The sequence below is a fragment of the Chiloscyllium plagiosum genome, chromosome 8 (assembly GCF_004010195.1).
Source record: "Chiloscyllium plagiosum isolate BGI_BamShark_2017 chromosome 8, ASM401019v2, whole genome shotgun sequence".
Classification (NCBI taxonomy): domain Eukaryota; kingdom Metazoa; phylum Chordata; class Chondrichthyes; order Orectolobiformes; family Hemiscylliidae; genus Chiloscyllium; species Chiloscyllium plagiosum.
In genome coordinates, this window is record NC_057717.1 from 105,347,338 (window position 1) to 105,365,529 (window position 18,192).

Below are 18,192 nucleotides of genomic sequence, written 5' to 3' on the forward strand. Positions count from 1 at the left end.
AGAGTTGGTGAATCTATGGAATTCCCTGCCCAGTGAAGTGGTTAAGGCTTCCTCAGTAAATGTTTTTAAAATTAAGATTGATAATTTTTTTGATCAGTAAAAGAATTAAGGGTTATAGTGAGAGGGTGGGTAAGTGGAGCTGAGGCCACGAAAAGATCAGCCATAATGTTATTGAATGGTGGAGCAGGCTCGAAGGCCAGGTAGCCTACTCCTGCTCCTAGTTCTTATGTTCTTATAGAGGAAGCATACTATTGGCTATATTGGAAACTTGGTTAAACAATTACAGTTTTGTTGTGATCCAGGGGTGATAGGATTAGAGAAAGATGGTGTTCTCCCATAGCCTAGGTCATAAGATCACTCACCAATGGAAGATGCAAGCAGGAGGTTCATGAAAGAATGAGCTGTAATATTCACCACCCATATCCAGTTAAGAAACTGCTGATACTGTCTGGACATAAATGGCATTATGATGCCATATAAACAAGAGTTGTCGATGCAACTCCACTCCAATAACAATCAACATGTTCAACAGAGTTGGAGAGAAATTTGTGAAAAATAATTAGATTTTTTATCTGTCCAATTGTCACAATGCATATTTGCCAACTGTAGTCTGAAATAGTGGCTATTACAGGCAGGTTATAGCGTCAATAACAAAGAGGAATGGGTGCCAAGTTGTATATTTGCTTTACGCAGCTGAGCATTTGAATCAGTTCTTCTGTTCCTGGAACTATGGCAACATTACAATCTGGAAATCAGCAACAGGAAGCTTATGCAGTCTTTTTCAATGAGCCTGCACCCCATCATTTTGATAAATATTACCTCTGTTGACTCTATTTTTTCTGAATGACTGGTTTCAGTGTCTGATTCCATCTGTCTGCCACCTCGCTGATATTTACAGTGACTTTATTTCAACTTAAGCCCTTCAGATTATGCTTCAGTTAGCACCAGTAGTTGTTTCTATTCAAGTTATTTCTCAATTCTTTGACATTTTGAGCATTTAAGAGTCTGTTTAATGTAAATAATTTATTGTATCAGTGGCTTCAGTCCAAAAGATTCTCTGGAGGAAATAGGACAGTGAAGAGATCTCTGGGTTCATCATATTTGAATATAAATCAACAAATACAATACCACCATCAAAAGGAAAATGAATTCCTCCTCCCCTCCATTTTAAATGAAAGACTTATTATTTTTAAACTGTGCCCCTTAGTTTTAGGCTTTCCACAGGGGGAAATACCCTCTCAGAATCTATCTGGTCAAGACCCCTCACAATCGTATAGGTTTCAATTAGATCACCCCTGAAAGGGTTGTTATATGATAAAAGATTGAGCAGGTTAAGCCTCTAGTTATTGGAATTTAGAAGAATGTGCAGTGATCTTATTGAAACAGATAAGTTCCTGAGGGAACTTGACAGGATAGATCCTGAAATATACATAGGGAGGATTAAAACTTGGGGGCACTATTTAAGGGTCTCCCATTTCAGCTGGAGATGAGAAAGAGTTTCTTGTCTAAGGGTGTTCTTAATCTTTGGAATTCACTGCCACAGAGAGCAGAGAAGACTCAGTCATTGAATATATTGAGGCTGAATTAGACAGATGTTTGATCTACAATGGAGTCAAACGTTATTGGGGTAGACAGGAAAGTGGTATTGAAGTCAGATCTTTTTAAAGAGCAAAGCAGGTTAGGGGGCTAAATGGCCTTTTTCTACTCCTATATCCCATTTACTTCTGGTACTTTTATTTCTGAGTCAAAGTTCTGTGTTCACATTCCTCTCCAGGACTGGATGCAAATATCAAAGATAACAACCCTGTACAGAATTGGAGGTGTGCTGTACTGGTGGCCGGTGGGCCAAGGAATGGCAGTGGAGTTTAATTCAGATAGATGCATGGTGTTGCATTTTTTTGTAAGATAAACCAGGGCAAGACTTGCACAGTTAATGCTAGGGCCCTGTGGAGTGTTGTCAAACAAAGGGATCTCAGATTCAGATTCACAGGTCCTTTTAAATGACATCATGGTAGACAGGGTGGTGAAAAAGGTGTTTGGCACACTTCCCTTCATCTATTAGAGCGTTGAGTACAGGAGTTGAGATATCATGTTACAGCTGTACAACTAATTGATAAGGCCATATTTGGAGTGCTGGTCACCCTTCTGTTGGAAGCAAGTTATTAAACTGGAAATGGTGCAAAAAGTTTGACAAAATGTTACTGAGACTGGAAGGTTTGAGTTGTAAAAAGAGGCGACATAGGTTGCAAATGTATTCCCTGGGATGTAGGAGGCTGAGGGATGACCTTATGGAGGTTTATAAAATCTCATGAAGGGCATAGATAAGGTGAATAGCCAAGGTCTTTAAACCAGAGTTGGTGAGTTCGAAACCAGAGGCATTAGATTTAAATTGAGAGGGGAAAGATTTAAAAGAGACCTAAGGGACAACATTTTCATGCAGAGGATGGTGCATGTATGGAAGTGGTAGAGGTGGGTAAAGCTACAACATTTAAAAATCATTTGCTCAGGTACATGAAGGTTTAGAGGGAGGTGGGCCAAATGTAGGCAAATGGGACTGGTTCGGTTTAGCAGATAAATTGGGCTGAAGGGTCTGTATAACTCTATGGAGGTGCCGTCATTCAGGTTCAGTCTTAAACCATTACCTTGTCTGCCATTCAGGTGGGTGTAAAAGGTTCCAGAAAAGTATGAGGTACTTGGAGAGAGATAACAAGACAAGGAATTATACAATGAATTGTAGGACCCTGGAAAGTAGTAAAGGTCAGAGGGACTTGAGTGTGCAAGACAGGTAAATAAGGTGGCTAAGAAGGCATATAGAATACTTGCCTTTATTAGCTGAGGTATAGCATACAAGAGCAAGGAGGTTATGCTGGAACTTACGAAGTGATATTAGTTAGGCCACAATTAGGGACTTATTCTAGTTCTAGTTTGGAGGGATATGATTGCAGAAGATGGAATGCAGAGGGCACTTAGCAGGTTGCTGTCTGGGCTGGAGGTCTGAAATATGAGAAAATGTTGGACATGCTGGGACTGTTTTCCCTGGATGAGAAAGGTTAAATGTGTCCTGATAGAAATGTACTAGATTGATGGGAATAGACAGCATTGAGAGGAAGGAATTATTCTAATTAAGGGTCAATAAGGAGGGGGCATAGATTTAAGGGCATAGACTAAGAGGAGAGTTGAGGAAAAGAAGTTTTACTCAGAGGATGCTGGGAGTCTGGAAAACACTGTCTGAAACATACTGTTTGAAAGGGTAGTTGAGTCAGAAACTCTCATAATATTTAAACAGTATTTAGATATTCATGAATTGTTATAGCCTCGAGGGCTACGAGCCAAAAACTGGAAAATGGGATTAGTGTAGTCAGATCTTTGTCAACCGTGTGTTGACACAATCGGCTGAATGGCCTCTTTCTGTCTTGTAAACATCTATGAGTTTACTCCTTGGCACTATTCCAAAAAAGATCAGGAATTATCTCAAGTGTAATGGATTAACATGTATTCATCAAAGAACATAATTAAAAACTTCTTCATTATCACATTGTTGTTTGTAGGAGTGCATACAATGGATGCCATTTTTCCTACATTACAACAGAGACTACACTTTGTAAAGCATCTTATTAGCTGGAAAGTGCTTTGAGACATCCAACTATAATGAAAGATGGTGCAGTGAAAATCTTTCTTTCTTGTCTCTAGCACATTCTCCTCAAGAACCATAGCTTCTTATAGCCATCTGATCCTTTTAAAATTATTGTAATTTACAGCCCTCCCAAGACTAATTCTGATTTCCTCACCTTTTTCTTTTCCTTAACCCACATACCAAAGAATTTCTCATTGTTAGTGACCTTGGGATATGTGTAAATTATCAAGGTCAATTTTCCTCCATGTACCCTCCAATCCTCAATAACTCTCTCACCAATGAACTGTCCCAACCAGGACACCTTCAACTCAGTGCTCAGAATTTTATGGGCATCTGAGTGATACAGGCTATGGTGAGATTTGTGGTAGAATAAGACAAGAAGTCCATTGAGGCTCATCTCGACGTCAAGAGCAACCTCTTACATTTCATGTTTTTACCTAATGAGGATTAGGCATGTTTCTTGATTGGCAGCAGTGAGATGCCAACTAAACTAGATTAATACTTGCCAAACACCTGTTAACACTTCAACATGCCTCATTAGCAAACACTCCGAAAAGGCTAGACATCAAAGTAATTTTGACATGGAGTCTGAGCAGGTGACTTCAACTTACCACTGGTTGCAAAAAGCTTCCTTGTTACTCAGCACCAAACAGCATCGTAGAGCACAATCCCTTGACACCAGCCTCATGCACCGCTCATCCAAGGACATAACATCTGACACACATCACACTCCTTATGGCAACTCTCCAATTCACTTGCATGCCATTTGGGAAGCAGAGGATTGCATAGCAGTGCACACTGGCAACAAGCATTGAAAGGGAAAATTTGTAAACAGAAACAAGCACTCATGAATTGAACCTGGCTCCACATTAGTGCTGTTTCCCTCCTCTCTTTGAACTTGCTCACTTTGGGCTCTCCTCATCCCTGCCTTGCGTTGATTTTTCTTGCCTTGTTGTGCCTGTTAGCATTTTGGCACAGAGCCAGAGGCTATCAGTAATGCTCTATTGATAAGTTATTTTGTGCAGACACACAGAAGGCTGCTTGACAGGGGCAATCTATCCAAAGAAGATGGAACATGTTGTATTACAGAACACCAAGATGTAAATCTAACACCTCTTGTGTGTTTGGCTAAAAGGCCATGTGGTAAGTGGGTGGGGCTAATCCTCAGTCCAGGCAAGAGGTGGGTCCTAGTATCCTCAGTCAGGTTCAATGTCTGCCATGGTTCAGGGGCTTGGCTGTGGTCAGTTGACAACTTTGGACACTCACCACCATGTGATCTGTCTGACTATAATCCAGGGAGTGGACACCACTCCATCTGTCGGGCCAGCAGCAGTCAGGAGAATTGTGTATTATCAGTCAGGGAGCTGCAAAGATCTGCTCCAGCATGTCTAGAGACTGCTTGTCAGAAATAGTCAGAGGTCTGGGGGTGAGTACAGTCAAGATTAGAATGGTGCTGGAAAAGCACAACAGGTCAGGCAGCATCCGAGGAGCAAGAAAATCGAGGAAGGAACTCTTCATCAGGAATCCGGCCATCCATCCATCCATCCCTCCCTCCATCTGTCCATCCTTCCCTCCATCCATCCCTCCATCCATCCATTCCTCCATCCGTCCATTCCTCCCTCCATCCCTCCATTCATGAGCAGTGGGGAAATCACTGCCAAGGAGGGGGGATTTGGAGAGGGAGCGTGGTGTCTAGATGGGAGGCAGGGAAAGCAGAGGCATTTGTGGAGGTCAGAACAAGGATTGTGATGGGAGTGTATGGAATCTCAAGATGTTGAGGGTATATGGAACAGTATGGGGGAGGGGAATTATTGGCAGTGACCCCCACAGTGGCCTCCACAGGATCAGGGTGGTCGTTATTAAGGTGTAATGTTATGGTTCAGGGCAGGGAGGATAGCTGTTCATGTTGTTCAATCTGATGAGTCTCCACATTGGGGATTGGGGTTTGGATGGAAATGGTCTGATGGAGGAATGCAAGGTAAAAAGCTTCCTTGTTGCTCAGAACCAAACAGCTCAAGCAAAATCCCTGGGCACCAGCCACATGCACCACTCATGCAAGGACATGACATCTAACACTCATCACATTCCTCATGGCAACTCTCCAATTCACTTGGAGGCTGGCTGGGGAAAGTAGGGGCAGAGTCCCCTGATGACCAAGCAGTGTCCAGTACTGATGGGGTCCACTGCAAGCTGCATTCCCTGCCATCTCTAGCTGTTCTCAAGCTGTGAAATACATTGGAAAATGGCTGGGGCAGTGCGCAGGGTGGGGTGTGCTCAGTTTCAGTTTGATTGGTGAAAGTACAATGTCCATGTCTGCTGGACATTCGAACATTCAAGGGGCAAATACATGAAGCATGTGTTTGTAAACTCCAGTTACATATCATTTCCAAACATTTCTTAACACATGTGTAGAGTAAACGTGCAGATGGTGAAATGTTCGTCAAAGGCAGATTGCAGAGTGCTACTGATGCTCTGTAAACTCACATTGACATCTCAGTGATGGGGAAGTTAGTGGCAATAACTTAAAAGGAGACAAATTCTGGTCAAAAGCTCCCCATTATTGGGGGAACTTGGAAGAGTGCTGTGGGACAGGGGAAACATTGCTGCATCATCAGTCAAGTATGATGATGGATGTGATGGAAAATGGAATAGCTGAGGTGAGTCTGCAATGGGAAGGGGGTCAGAGTACTGCAGGAATTCTCCCTTTTGGATGTAATGTGTCAATCACTCAGCCAGGGTGGCACCTTCACTGATTTGGTGCCCAAGCCATGACCAGCCCCGTGGTGGAGCAGACGATGGAGCTGCTGAAGTTCTGGTTCCAAGGCTTGGAGCAGTCTTGGAGGGGAGAGGCCCTCCAGTGTAATCCAGGCACAGTGTGCCACCCCATCCTGGTGAGCTGGCCTCTGAATTATTGGATCAGTCAGTGAGGTGATGGGATAAATGCTGTGAAACCAGGGAATGGGAGCAGGCGTCCCAGGAGAAGGATGAGGACAATCAGCTGTAGGACGCTGTTGGTCATAACAGAGCTCAGGCACAGCGGGCTGTACAAGGATACTCAGTTCTACCAGGTGCGGGGTGGGTGCAGACAACCATCATGGACTGCCAAGGCTATGATGCCAGCATTTGGTTTGCATTGTGAATGTGAACTGTAGCCTGTATTGACTTCTTGTGTGTTCTCTTTTGTAGGATGTCAATTAAAGTTCATTTTTGGATTTGTCTGAATGTTTCTCTGTATGTGATATTCCCCAACTGGACAATGATGTGATGAAGGTGTCCTTTGGATTTTGGGGACACAGTATCAGGAAGTCAGAGAGGGTCTTCAGATCGGATGCATACAGGGAAAGGTAAACTGTATGGTCTGGTGGTTAAATGGTGATGAGGGTGAGGGAATGGGATACATGTTTGAGGAAGTGTCAGCTGCTATATGTCTTGGGCAATATGGCTTTATGGCTGCTGTGGCATTATAATGCCAGTAAGGGGCAAAGCAAATTGCAACATTTGTCTGGGTGCACAGTAGCTTCTCAAAGATAGCTTGGGCATAAGGGATGCTGGTCTTTTGGCAGATATCTGGTGGGTAGTGAGTTGTTCTATGAAGAGCGTGTGGTGAGATGGAGCTGAAATTAGACATGGGGCAAGGAGAAATATTACTGGGTCTCATAGCAAAACTTCCTCCAAAAAACCCAACACAACTCACAAGCATTTTCTTTATCTCCCTCTGTATCCATAGCATACCACATTTCTCACAAACTCATAACCCTCTTCATCCAATAAACACTCTCCATCCAATAAACACTCTCCTTGTTCCACCTGCTACAACTCTTAACTTCATCTTTTCTCAGCCTATTACCACAGAATAACTTATTAACTTCTGTCTTTCCCTTGACAGATTCCTGCAATAGCTAAATTGGAAATAGTTTTTTTTGTGAGTTTAGAAGTGATGAGGGGGTAGTATGAGAATGGGATTCCCAAAATTAGAGTAGAAACTGCTTAAAGACTCTGGCAGCAATAAGTTAGTGATGGGGTGTGTTGCAAGATACAAAAACAACTAGAGTATCACATAAAGTTATTACTTCCCCAGCTCTAATTTTAAATTGAGTGAATTATTCCAGTTTCAACTGATTTTGCTGAGAGCGCTTTGGCCAGGACCTAGAGGCAGCAGTGTTTTCACTCTCAGGAACTCAATTTGCCAAGCCATCCCTCTTCTTACAGTGACAGCTGTAATGAGTGCTATTAATAAAGAAGCTTACGAACATGGCCATCCGAAATCATCAGCCTTGCTTTTTAAAATTCAAGAGATCATCTAACAGAAACAGAACTTTTCATTTTTGCAGATGATCTTGTAGATATGTAAATTTACACAGCTTTTGGTTCCAACCCTTGTTTCTTTGGGAATTCTGACTAGGTTCCTGTGAAAATTATTAAATTGTTATTTTGAAGAGCTCCTGTCATGGTTTACTGACCATGTCATGTTTATATTTCAATCTCCCTTGTTTCAATATGTGTCAGTTTCGCATTGCTTATTAATGATGTTGATTTCCATTCTAATAATATTGTGTGTGTTTTTGTTTTATAGATATGCTGCACAGCATCCCATTTTTGATTTCTTCTTTGTACTGATGTCACAAATCCATGCTTATGACGAATATCATCTGAAGTTCAATTGTAAGTTTCATAAGCAGTCTGACTTGTACAGGATTCTGGCACATTTGATTAGGTAAGATATTAGCATGGATTGAGGATCAATTAAATAATAGTAAGCTCGGGTTCCATGTAGTGGACTGGTTAGTAAGGTTAGATCATGTGAGAGCTGGGGGAACTAGCAAATTGAATACAAAATTGGCTTGAAGGTAAGAGACAGAGAGTGGTGGTGGAGGGTTGCTTTTCACTCTGGAGAACTATGACCAGCAGTGTGCCACAAGATTGGTGATGGGTCCACTGCTTTTTGTCATTTATACAAATGATTTGGATATGAATATAGGAGGTTTGCTTAGTATGTTTGCTGATGACACCAAAATTGGTAGTGTAGTGAACAGTGAAGAAGATCTCAGAGTACAACATGACCTTAATCAGATGGAGTGGCAGATGGTGTTTAATTTATATAAATATGAAGGGTTGCATTTTGGTAAGGCAAATCAGGGCAGGATTATGTAGGCCCTGGGGAGTGTTGCCAAACTAAGAGATCTAGGGGTTCCGATGCATAGTTCCTTGAAAGTGGAGTCGCAGGTAGATCGGGTGGTGAAGAAGGTATTTGGCACGCTTGCCTTCAATGGTCAGAATACTGAGTGTAGGAGTTGGGACATTATGCTGCGGTTGTTCAGGACATTGGTGAGGCTGCTTTTGGAATACTGTGTACAATACTGGCCACCCCTCTATTGGAAGGATGTTGCTAAATTTGAGAGGATACAAGGATGTTGCCAGGACTGGAAGGTTTGAGTTATAAGGATAGGCTGATAGGCTGGGACTTTATTCGCTGGAGTATAGAAGATTGAGGGGTGATGTTATAGAGGTTTATAAAATCATGAGGGCCATGGATAAGGTGAATAATAAAGATTTTTCCCCTCATGTGGATGAGTTCAAAACTATGGAACATATTTTTAAGGTGAGAGGAGAAAAATTTAAAATGGACCTGAGAAGCAACGTTTTCACACAGATGATGGTTCTTATGTGGAATGAATTGCCAGAGGAAGTGGTAGGTGCAGATACAACATTTAAAAGATATTTGGATAGGTACATGAATAGGAAAGGTTAGAAGCATATTGGCTAAACACAGGCAAGTGGGACTAGTTCAGTTTGGGAAACTTGGTTGGCATGGACAAGTTGGACCGAAGGGTCTGTTTCCATGCTGTATGGCTATATGACTCTATTTCTGTCTGTAGCTCATGAACAGTGTACAAAATGGAAAACTAAGCTGGAAACATTTCCCGCTAAAAATATATTGAACCCAAACTCTATTTAATTCAGGAAAAAAATGTTTAGGCACAATCTGTAATTGGTGTTCAGACCTCACCACTCAGTTGTCCTTTCTTTTCTCTTCTGGGAGCAAAGACATTCTACCCCAGCTGAGTTTCACAAGCTTTCAGACCATTCAAAAACTGGCTTTCAAGTGATTAATGTACACATCCACTTTCTTCCATGGTTAGGACAGGTCTTGATACTTTTCTTTTGCGTTCATAGAACAATACAACACAGGAACGGGCCCTTCGGCCCACCATGTCTGTGCGAACGATGATGCCATTTTACACTAATCCCACCTGCTTGCACATGGTCTGTATTCCTCTATTCCCTGCCTGTTCATACATATATCTAAATACCTCTTAAACACTGCTATTGTCTCTACTTCTACCACCCCCCCAGCACATGTTCCAGGTGCCTACCGCCCTCTGTGTAAAAGACTTTCCACACACATTTCCTTTAAATTTTTTCCCTCTCACCTTAAACCTATGCCCCTAGTATTTGACATTTACCCCCTGGAAAGCTATAACTATCCATTGTATCCACGCCTCTTGTAATTTTATAAACGTCTATCAGGTCACCTGTCAGCCTCTGATGCTCTAGTGAAAATAATCCAAGTTTTTCCAATCTCTTCTGATAGCTAACACACTCCAATCCAGACAACATCTTGGTAAACCTCTTTTGCTCTCTCCAAAGCCTTTCCTATAACGTGGTGACCAGAACTGCACACAATACTCCACATGTGGCCTGACTAAAGTTTTATACAGCTCCAACATGACTTGCGAACTTTTATACTCAATGTCCAACCATGAAGATAAGCATGCGATAAGCCTCCTTATCACCTTATCCACTTGTGTTGCCACTTGCAGGGAGCTATGGACTTGCACTCCAAAGTCCCTTTGTATATCAAAGCTCCTAATGGTTCTGCTGTTAACTGTATGCTTCCCTTTTGCATTTGATCTCCCTAAATGCATCACTTCACATTTGTCCAGGTTAAACGCCATCTGCCAGTTCTCCGCCGACTTTCTGACTAATTTATATCCTGCTGTGTCCTTTGACAACCTTCCTCACTATCCAAAACTCCACAAATTTCTATGTCACCTGCAAACGTACTAATCAGACCACCTATATTTTCATCCAAATAGTTTATATATATTACAAACAACATAGGTCCCATCACTGATCCTTGTGGATTACCACTGGTCACAGACCTCCAGTTAGAAAAGCACTCCACCACAGCTACTGTCCACCTGCTATAACCAAATCAACTTTGTATCCAACTTACAAACTCACTGTTGACCTGAGTTCATCGTCCGGACTAGCCTACCATGAGGGACCTTGTGAAATGCTTTAATAAAGTCTATGTAGACAATAGTCACTGCCCTACCTTCATCAATCATCTTATCACTTCCTCAAAAAACTCAATCAAATTTGTGAAACAAGACTTAGCACAACACAGACCATAGATTAAACCTATGACTTTCTGCCCTCCTTTGTTTAGTACAATATTGCATTTACACATGAATGTTTAGGCTGTTAATGACATTAGTTCTCTCAGTTCCTTTCATTTGTTAGTGTTATGGAGTTCAGTTTGAAAAAGTGTGAGGTAATTTACTCTAAACCCAAGAAAAATAACAATGAGTATTTTCTAAGTGTTTAGAAATTAAGATCTCTGGAGAAGAAGGGAGATCTAAAGGTGCGTGTACAGAAACCAATAAAATCAGATACAAAATTAATTAAAATATCTCAAGGAATATTAGCCATTATGTCTATGAGACTCGAGATGGAGAAGGTTCTGGTTAACCTACATCAGGAGAGCAGTTCATTCTGGACATTGCACCTCAGGGTAATGATAGTTGATCTTGGAGGGGTGCCTCTTCATCCCCTGCAGAGTCTGACTCACTATATTGATCTTCTAAAATATTGACATGAGCTGCAAACTAAGTGTTAATATTAATGCTGCAATTGATCTGTCAACACTGCTTTGTCCATTTCTGACAGCATTTTTAAATGTTAGGTTATTTTGACCTAGTCTTTGAATGTAGTTTTCTTACCTTAGGGTGAGTTTCAACAAGAGACAATTATTTGCACGAGAACCTGAGTATGAGCTTTGTATGGACAACGCATTAGTTCCTGATCAGTCTTCAACAAGTACAATTACAATAGTGACAGGAAAACCAATAGAAGAAGTTAGACATGCAGGTCATGTATTTACTTTTGGCCCATTTCCCTGAGATTTTCTAAAATAGTGCTAAAATGTTTTTCTGATGTAAGAACATTTTGGATTTATTGACAGTTAAATTCACCCTTTGGTTAAATAATCCTCAATATACTAGAAATCTACAACAAGCAATCACCCTCACTCACTCACAAGGGCCTAATGAATATTTACAGTGTTATTTGCTGTTGTCTAAACAGTGCACATCATACATCCTTTCACAAAAGGTTTTTCAACCAAAGTACAAGAATGATCTTAGATTGTACAGACAATGAAACAGACGATGCTGCATTTGTATACTGCTATGTGTGAGACAAATACAAATCGTTAAAGCACTTGCTCTTGCCAAAGATACTTCTAAGTCTTGCAAAAGAAAAGCATGAATATGTCATTGATACATTAATTTATTTTTGTTTCCACACCCTTAATAGTGTGATTTAAAAATTAATTATGTGATATATTATGGTTTTAATTCAGTGACTAACAAGCAGTTATGGACCCCGACTCAAGAGTAACCACCACTGAACTAGAAATAGAGTAACCAGTGGTGCTGGAAGAGCACAGCAATTCAGGCAGCATCCAACGAGCAGCGAAATCGACGTTTCGGGCAAAAGCCTTTCTTGCTTTTATTCCTGATGAAGGGCTTTTGCCCGAAACGTCGATTTGGCTGCTCGTTGGATGCTGCCTGAATTGCTGTGCTCTTCCAGCACCACTGATCCAGAATCTGGTTTCCAGCATCTGCAGTTATTGTTTTTACCTAGAAATAGAAGCAGCCAGCTTAGTCTGTAATTACTCATTGGAATGAAAGCAGCTGCATTCAACCAATGAAATACCATCTGAGGCTATTCAATGTGAGGCACAGTGGCACAGTGGTTAGCACTGCTGCCTCACAGCGCCAGAGACCCGGGTTCAATTCCCGCCTCAGGCGACTGACTGTGTGGAGTTTGCACATTCTCCCCGTGTCTGCATGGGTTTCCTCCGGGTGCTCCGGTTTCCTCCCACAGTCCAAAGATGTGCAGGTCAGGTGAATTGGCCATACTAAATTGCCAGTAGTGTTAGGTGAAGGGGTAAATGTAGGGGAATGGGTCTGGGTGGGTTACGCTTAGGTGGGTCGGTGTGGACTTGTTGGGCCGAAGGGCCTGTTTCCACACTGTAGGGAATCTAATCTAATGTAGGACCAGAACTCATATTGGACAGAACTAAAATAAAACAAAGAACTGAGGGGTGACCTTATAGAGGTTTATAAAATCATGAGGGGCATGGATAGAGTAAATAGACAAGGTTTTTCCTTGGTGTGGGGGAATCCAGAACTAGAGGGCAAGGGTTTAAGCAAGAGGGGAAAGATTTAAAAGGGACCTAAGGGCAACTTTTTTATCCAGAAAGTGGTGCGTGTATGGAACGAGCTATCAGAGGAAGTGGTGAGGGCTAGTACAATTACAACATTTAAAAGGCATCTGGATAGGTATATGAATAGAAAGGGTTTACAGAGATATGGGCCAAGTGCTGGTCGGCGTGGAAGAGCTGGACTGAAGGGTCTGTTTCCATGCTGCATATCTCTATGACTCTATAACTGTGGATGCTGGAACTCTGAAACAAAAGTCACTGGAAAAGCTCAGCAGGTCTGGCAGCATTTGTGGAGAGACAGCAGAGTTAACTTTTCAAGTCCAGTAACCTTTTTATTTTGACAGAACTAATATTGGCATGAATCCCTCCTTGCACTTCTGAACACACAGACTAACTCTGCAGCACTATTGAACAGATTTAAAGAACATTCTGGTAACTCACCAAAGATTCTTTTTGTTATGCATTAGTTTTAATGGTTCGGTAATGGTAAGGCTACTCAATTTGGATGCAATCAAAATAAAAACAAGAATGGAATCTTACAGGGGTCTGAACAATGAGGACTAGGCAAGAATCATATGAGAAGACGGACAAGCCCCATCCCAGTGTCAAGAGCAAATCATTGGGTCGTTAATGCATCTGCTATACTTTGAAGCTAGTGTTTCACTCAGCAGAAGCAAGTAGTCAATTAAAAGAGATAGTGCGTTTTAAACACCTTGTTAGCTGCACATCTAGCCTGTCTAATATGCAGCTTCCTATCTTACCAGATGCACTGAGCAAATTAGACATTGAAAATTCTCAATATGGAAGAGGGAACAAGTATCTGGCAACTTCAGCTCACCACTGGCCATGAAGAGCCTCTAATATGCTCAGCATGATCCGTGAATACCAGCCATAACCAGTCCTTGTCCACAGACATTGGCATCCAGGATTTGCCATACCCTCCTAGCCCACATGGCAGCTGTCTGATCTGATTGCAGGATACATAGGGAACACAGACCTGCATTGCTTAACACACCCACATCTCCTATTGAAAGGCTGTTGCAAGGATACTGTGCACAGGCTCAGGTGGCTCCTGGATTGGACCAGGCTGCAGGGCTGCTCGATTGCTCTCTTAGCACTCATTTGTGCCTACCTGCACACTCATAGCATCCTGCCTTGCCTTACTGTACCTTGGCAATTCAGTAGATCCTACAGGCTACTAGTACTGCCATTTGGATTAGCTCTTTTACACCAATATACAGACAGATAGCTTGCCATGTTTGTCAGTAGGATTCTGTCTGAATTGTGAGGAGATGCACAGATAGTGGAGGAAGGAGAACTTGCTGTTTGGCACACCAAGATGATGGGAAGCAGAGCCATTTGCTGAGGTGGGGTCATGGGTGTTGGGGGTAAAGGGGCATAGGTGGAACAGCATCAGACAACATGGTAAGCCATTGCGGGGGAGTGATTGGTAGTAATTAGCAATATGGCCTTCCCAGTAGGAGCATGGAGGAGCATGTTGGGCTTCTTAAAGGTGTAATGTTGCAGTTCAGGGCAGAGAGGAGATTTGAAGGCAAAGTTCAACATTGTCAGTCTTCACAGTGGGGGAAAATGTAGAAATGGGGTATTTGAGTAATACAGGGTAAAAGGGGATTTGGAAGCTCGGGGGGTGGTGGGAGAGCTGTCAGATAGGGCTACGTGGCAAGTAGGCGCAGTCTGGTACTGACGGTGTCCACTGCAACCTCCAATCCCTGCCGTTCTCTAGGTGCGAAATTCACTGGCAGTGACAACACATAGGGTGTATGGACTCAGTGTCAGTTTGATGGGTGAAAGCACAATGTCCATGTTTATGGATGTTACGACCTTGAAGGGGCAAATATATGAAGCATGCATTTGCAAACTCCAGCTACATTTCATTTGTAAGTATTTCTTTACACATATGCGATGCATGCAGAATGAACATACACCATGCCATTGGTCCTTTTTAATTGAACATTGGCATCTCAATGATGCTGAAGTTCATGGCAATGACTTACAAATGGGTGAATGCCAAATAAAACAATCCTATCATTTGTGAAACATCCAAGGATGTTGTGGGAGATAGAGAAATCACCTCACCATATGTTATTCAAGATTGACGACGGAAATCATGTCTCACAAATTTGACTGAGTTTTTTTGAAAAAGTAACAAAAAGCATTGATGAGGGCAGAGCAGTAGATGTGATCTACATGGACTCCAGTAAGGCATTCAACAAGGTTCCCCATGGGAGACTGATTAGCAAAGTTAGATCTCATGGAATACAGGGAGAACTAGCCATTTGGATACAGAACTGGCTCAAAGGTAGAAGACAGAGGGTGGTGATGGACAGTTGTGACCAGTAGAGTGCCACAAGGATTGGTGTTGGGTCCACTATTTTTCATCATTTATATAAATGATTTCGATATAAGTATAAGAGGTACAGTTAATAAGTTTTCAGATGACACCAAAATTGGAGATGTAGTGGAGAGCAAAGAGGGTTACCTCAGATTACAGTGGAACTTGACCAGATGGGCCAATGGGCTGAGAAGTGGCAGTTGAGTTTAATTTAGAAAAATGTGAGGTGCTGCATTTTGGGAAAGCAAATCTTAGCAGAACTTATACACTTAATGGTAAGGTCCTAGGGAGTGTTGCTCATAGCTCTTTGAATGTAGTATCACAGATAGATAGGATAGTGAAGAAGGCGTTTGGTATGCTTTCCTTTATTGGTCAGAGTATTGAGCACAGGAATTGGGAGGTCATGTTGCGGCTGTGCAGGACATTGGTTAGGCCACTGTTGGAATATTGCATGCAGTTCTAGTCTCCTTCCTATCGGAAAGATGTTGTGAAACCTGAAAGGATTCAGAAAAGATTTACAAGGATGTTGCCAGTGTTGGCGGATCTGAGCTACAGGGAGAGGTTGAATAGGCTAGATCTGTTTTTCCTGGAGCATCGGAGGCTGAGGGGTGACCTTATAGAGGTTTATAAAATTATGAGGAGCATGGATAGGATAAATAGGCATAGACTTTTCCCTGGGGTAGGGGAGTCCAGAACTAGAGGTCATAGGTTTAGGGTGAGAGGGGAAAGATATGAAAGAGAACTAAGGGGCAACTTTTTCACGCAGAGGGTGGTACGTGTATGGAATGAGCTGCTTGAGGTAGTGGTGGAGGCTGGTACAATTGCAACATTTAAAAGGCATCTGGATGAGTATATGAATAGGAAGGGTGTGGAGGCATATGGGCTGGGTGCTGGAAGGTGGGACTGGATTGGGTTGGGATATCTGGTCAGCATGGATGAGTTGGACCGAAAGATCTGTTTCCGTGCTGTACATCTCTGTGACTCTATGATTCTGATGAATGCGATGGAAAGTGAAATGGCTGAGGTGGGTCTGGGATGGGAAGGGAGTGAGAGCATTGCAGGAATGCTCCCTTTTGAATGTAATGTGTCGGTCACTTAGCCAGCACAAAACCATCACTGAGTTGGTACCCAAGCTGTAATCAGTCTCATGGTGAAATGGATGATGAAGCTGCTGAAGTTCCAATTCCATGGCTAGGAGCCGTCTTGGAGGGGAGGGGTCCTCCAGTATAATCTGGGCACAGTGTGCCACCCCATCCTGGTGAGCTAGGCTCTGTATAATTGGAGTGGCCAATGAGGTGGTGTGCTGGACGCTGAACTGATTTGATTTGATTTGATTCATTATTGTCACCAGCACTAAGATACAGTGAAAAGTATTGTTTTGTTTGCTATCCAGACAAATTATGCCTCACATAAGTACATTAGGGTAATAGAATACAAAGCAGAATTTAGTGTTACAGCTACAGAGAAGGTGGAGATAAAGATCAACACTGATATATGACTGGTCTGTTCATTGGTCTGATAACAGTGGAGAAAAAGCTGTTTTTGAATCTGTTCGTACATGTTTTCAAACATTTATAACTTCTGCCTCATGGAAGAGGGTGGAAGGATGGGAGCAATCTTCTTCTTCTGAGGAGGAGGTTATTGGGGAGTAGGAAGCTCTTCTTTTGTGAGATACAGGCACTACAAACCATACAGAACCTGATTGAAAAGAGTAACTAGGGAGAGAATAGGGCCCCTCAAAGATCAACTAGGAGAAAGTGAGGACTGCAGATGCTGGAGACCAGAGTTGAAAAGTGTGGTGCTGGAAAAGCCCAGCAGGCCAGGCAACATCCAAGGAGCAGGAGAATCGACGTTTCGGGCATAAGCCCTTCTTCAGGAATGAGGCTGGCGTGCCAAGCGGGCTGAGATAAAAGGGGGGGGGAGAGGAATTTGGGGGAGGGGCGCTGGGAATACAATAGGTGGAAGGAGGTGAGGGTGAGGGTGATAGGCCAGAAAGGGGGTGGGGACGGAGAGGTCAGGAAGAAGATTGCAGGTCAAGAGGACGGTGCTGAATCCAGGGGTTGGGATTGAGATAAGATATCCATCGTGAAGATAAGGCGTTGGGGGCCAGGGAAGCGAAAATCATGGAGGAGGTGGGTGGTGTCCCACGCCCTCCACCTCCTCCATGATTTTCGCTTCCCCGGCCCCCAATGCCTTATCTTCACGATGGATCTCCCATCCACCGCCTCCAACCTCATAGTCCCACAACCCCGCATGGCCCGTTTCTACCTCCTACCCAAAATCCACAAACTCGACTGCCCCGGCCGACCCATTGTCTCAGCCTGCTCCTGCCCACCAAACTCATCTCTGCATACCTCAACACTGTCCTGTCCCCCTTAGTCCAAGAACTTCCAACGTACGTTCAGGACACCACCTCCTCCATGATTTTCGCTTCCCCGGTCCCCAACGCCTTACCTTCACCATGGACATCCAGTCCCTACACACCTCCATCCCCCATCACGAAGGCCTCAAAGCCCTCCGCTTCTTCCTTTCCTGCCGACCCAACCAGTACCCTTCCACTGACATCCTCCTTCGACTGACTGAACTGGTCCTCACTCTTAACAACTTCTCCTTCCAATCCTCCCACTTCCTCCAAACCAAAGGAGTAGCCATGGGCACCCGCATGGGCCCCAGCTATGCCTGCCTCTTCGT

At 43.0% G+C, this 18,192-nt stretch overlaps 1 long non-coding RNA gene across 2 annotated transcripts in view; it reads left to right on the plus strand.

The window, feature by feature from the left end:
• The window catches only part of LOC122552292, an 88,760-nt gene that overhangs the window by 68,546 nt on the left and 2,022 nt on the right, over positions 1-18,192 (plus strand). The window contains exon 3 of one of the 2 annotated variants that reach the window (XR_006312348.1): positions 8,208-8,296. This is a non-coding gene — a long non-coding RNA (uncharacterized LOC122552292). Of the gene's footprint in view, positions 1-8,207; positions 8,343-18,192 lie in introns of those variants that run through there. The other variant, XR_006312347.1, reaches the window with a different exon arrangement.